The sequence below is a fragment of the Haemaphysalis longicornis genome, unplaced genomic scaffold, assembly GCF_048455015.1.
Source record: "Haemaphysalis longicornis isolate Haplotype H1 unplaced genomic scaffold, Haemaphysalis longicornis Haplotype H1 scaffold_15, whole genome shotgun sequence".
NCBI lineage: Eukaryota > Metazoa > Arthropoda > Arachnida > Ixodida > Ixodidae > Haemaphysalis > Haemaphysalis longicornis.
In genome coordinates this window covers 13,096,949-13,100,651 of record NW_027526257.1, presented here as the reverse complement: position 1 = coordinate 13,100,651, position 3,703 = coordinate 13,096,949, and positions in this window count along the sequence as shown.

Here is a 3,703-nt window from a genome sequence, read left to right as displayed (position 1 = left end):
CCCGCGCAACCAGCGGAGGCCGTGGTGGAATGAGGACTGTAGGCGGGCGCGAGAGGCCCAGAACAAGGCGTGGGGTATCCTTCGCCGGTACCCCACGTCGAGTAACCTCCTCTTGTTCAAACGGGCCAAGGCGTTAGGAAAACGTGTGCGTCGTGAGGCAAAACGAGAGAGTTGGCGTACATTCATAACATCAATTAACTCCTACACAGACACACGGAAAGTATGGGCACGAATACGCAAACTCAGGGGACATCAAACACACAGCCTGCCTCTGGTCAGTACAACAGGGGACACACTCGAAGACCAGGCTGACACACTCGCACAACACTTCCAACACGTTTCTAGTTCAGCACACTACACAAACACCTTCATGAAACACAAACTCGTGGCCGAAAAGAAACCTTTACATGACAATGACAGGTCAGCCACCTCTTATAACTCCGAGTTCACGCTTCATGAGCTGAGGGGTGCTCTGAGCACGTGTCAACCCTCAGCTCCAGGCCCAGACAACATTACATATACAATGATACAGAACTTACACACAGACACTCTTGTAACACTTCTTCACCTTTTCAACAAGATATGGCTTTCGGGGCACATTCCAAAGTCTTGGAGGGATGCCATAGTTGTAGCATTCTTGAAAGAAGGGAAGGACCCTTCTTCTCCCGCTAGCTATCGACCCATTGCCCTGACCAGCTGCCTGTGTAAGCTTCTCGAGAAGATGATAAACCGGAGGCTCGTGTACTTTTTGGAGTATAACGGCCTTCTCGAGAGCTGCCAGGCAGGCTTCAGGGCGGGGCGATCCACGAATGATCAACTTGTGGCACTAGAGTCATATATTAAGGATGCCTTCATTCATAAACAGTTCTGTTTAACTGTGTTTTTCGACCTAGAAAAGGCCTATGACACCGCTTGGCGATATGGGATCCTTACTGACCTGAAGTCATTCGGTGTTTCTGGTAATATGTTTAACACCCTCGCTAGCTATTTGTCTGAGAGAACCTTTCGCCTCAAAGTTGGCTCTGCACTGTCAAAGGTACACGTGCAGGAAAATGGCGTGCCGCAAGGTGGAGTTCTAAGCTGCACTCTCTTCATAGTAAAGATGAACTCCCTTGGGGAGGCACTGCCGCCTACAATTTCTTACTCTATGTATGTAGATGACGTGCATATATCGTTTAAATCTTGTAATATGTCAATATGCGAACGTCAAGTCCAGCTCGGCGTCAAGAAACTTGCCGGCTGGGCAGACAAGAATGGTTTTAAATTGAATCCTGCAAAAAGCTCCTGCGTTGTGTTCTGTAGGAAGCGCGGGATCCTTCCGGACCCAGGCATTACACTTAATGGCGTGTCGCTTCCTGTGAACAAGGAGCACAAGTTTTTAGGTGTTGTGTTTGACCAGAAACTCACATTCATTCCACACATCAAGGAACGTAAACATAAATGTCTTAAAACAATGAATATACTGAAGGTTCTCTCTCACAATTCGTATGGTTCCGACAAAGAACTCCTACTACGGCTCTATACTGCTTTGGTTGGGTCTCGTTTGGACTATGGCAGTGTGGTGTATGGGTCGGCGACTAAGACAGCCTCGCGAATTCTTGACCCTGTTCTACACCTGGGCCTTCGTCTTTCGTCGGGTGCTTTTCGCACTAGCCCTGCTGAGAGTCTTTATGTTGAGTGTAATAAGTGGAGCCTTGAGAACCAACGAACATACATGGACTTGCTTTATGCTTTTAAAATTTCATCGCTGAATAATCATCCTTTTTATCCTGTCTTTAACGACACATCCACATCTCTGCTCTTTGTAAATCGCCCATCCGTTCCTCTGCCCTTTTCACTTAGAGTGAAAGAGCGAGCCTCGGATCTCAGTGCTTTGTTTTTGGATGTGTACAGGTCATCCCTTTCAAACAGTTTACCGCCTTGGCAAGTTCGTCCTGGGTCGTGCGACCTTTCTTTTATGAAACTTGACAAAAATCGGGTACCGCAGGCTGCAATACTGCAGCACTTTCTGTCTCTGCAGTTTAAATACCCACTTGCAGAATTTTACAGTGACGCGTCTAAAACCTCCACTATGGTCTCCTGCGCTGCTCATGGTCCGAATTTCTGTGCAGCCAGAACCATGAGCGTCCACACGACAATTTTTTCAGCAGAGGCGTATGGGATTTTGCTGATTGTACGGCACATACTTGAAAATCAAATTCCAAAGTCTATCATCTACACAGATTCCTTGAGTGTTGTTCGCGCTCTGTCATCGCATACACCCCCCAAAAACCACATAGTTAATCTTGTATTCAACACTATCATGTCCGTGTATGCACAAAAGCACGAGCTGGTCCTCTGCTGGGTCCCAGGACACGCAGGGATCGCTGGGAATGAGTTGGCAGACGAGAGGGCCGCTGCAGCTGCTCTCAGGAACACTGTAGACATTACGACCGTACCCTACACAGACCTCAAGCCTCACATAAGACAACACCTGCGCAGAACATGGCAAACACACTGGGACGAACAGACAGACAACAAACTACATGTAATAAAGCCACACTTGGGACGGTACACATCTGACTCACGCAAGAGACACACGGAAGTCGCCTTGGGTAGGCTGCGGATAGGGCACACCCATGCGACGCACTCGTATCTGCTGACGGGATCTTCTAGACCGCAGTGCAGCAGGTACGGAGATGCCCTATCCGTGGTGCACATACTAATCACATGCAAGGCACTTCACACAACACGACACAAACACTTCAGAGAACTCTACAGACAACATATTCCCCTACATCCATCGTTTTTCCTAGGTGACGAAGCCATTGTTTCCGTGAAACGTGTTTTTGAGTATTTGTCGGACGTCAAGTTTTTAAACCTCATTTCCTATCACGCATCATGAAATCTGGCCCTATACACCAGCCATGCTCATTGTCGTTTTGTGATTTTACTTTTGTTTTTTTTTTATTTTACTTAGTGTTTAAGGTATCACCTCTCATATACGACTATTGTTTTGGCGCTCTTTGCCCCAGTTGGCCTTGCGCCATAAACATCAAACCATCATCATCATTCATAATTCATATTGAATTCATGAAAAAACACTCGTGTGGGAGCTTGGCTGTCAGTTGTTTTATGACTGGTGTAATCACAGTCCATTCATATAGGGTTCTTATGATTTTGTTAGCAAATATTTAATGAATGGTAACGATATTACGCTTCATAGGAGAAATACAAAGTTGAATCAAACGGTATATAACTCCCGGATAAGAAGCATGAAAGCGCAACCTCTGCACCGGGATTACAGCGCAGACATACATTCAAAGACCGCACACAAAGCTCCGTACTAGAAATAAAAGGAAAACTGTGCCCGAAGCACTTGTGAAGGGTAAATATATATGAGAAAGCTGGATGAAACTACTGGACAAACACCGAAAAGGTAAAGAAAATTTTAACCGACTATTGATAACGCTGTTTTGCGAAGCCTTCCAAAAAAAGTGTGCTCTCATCACATCTATCCCGGGTTTTTGCAGTACTATTTGCGTTGTTCGTTTTTACATCTACTTTCTTGATGGCGAGTCGAACGTCTTTAATTGGTTAAACCGTCTCTGTCACCCCATATAATCACATTGAATGCGATCACGTATTCTTTGTAGGAAGTACGGAGTGGTTGGATTTGAATGAAGAAGCCACTAGGTACATGGCATCAGTACATGATGTGGAA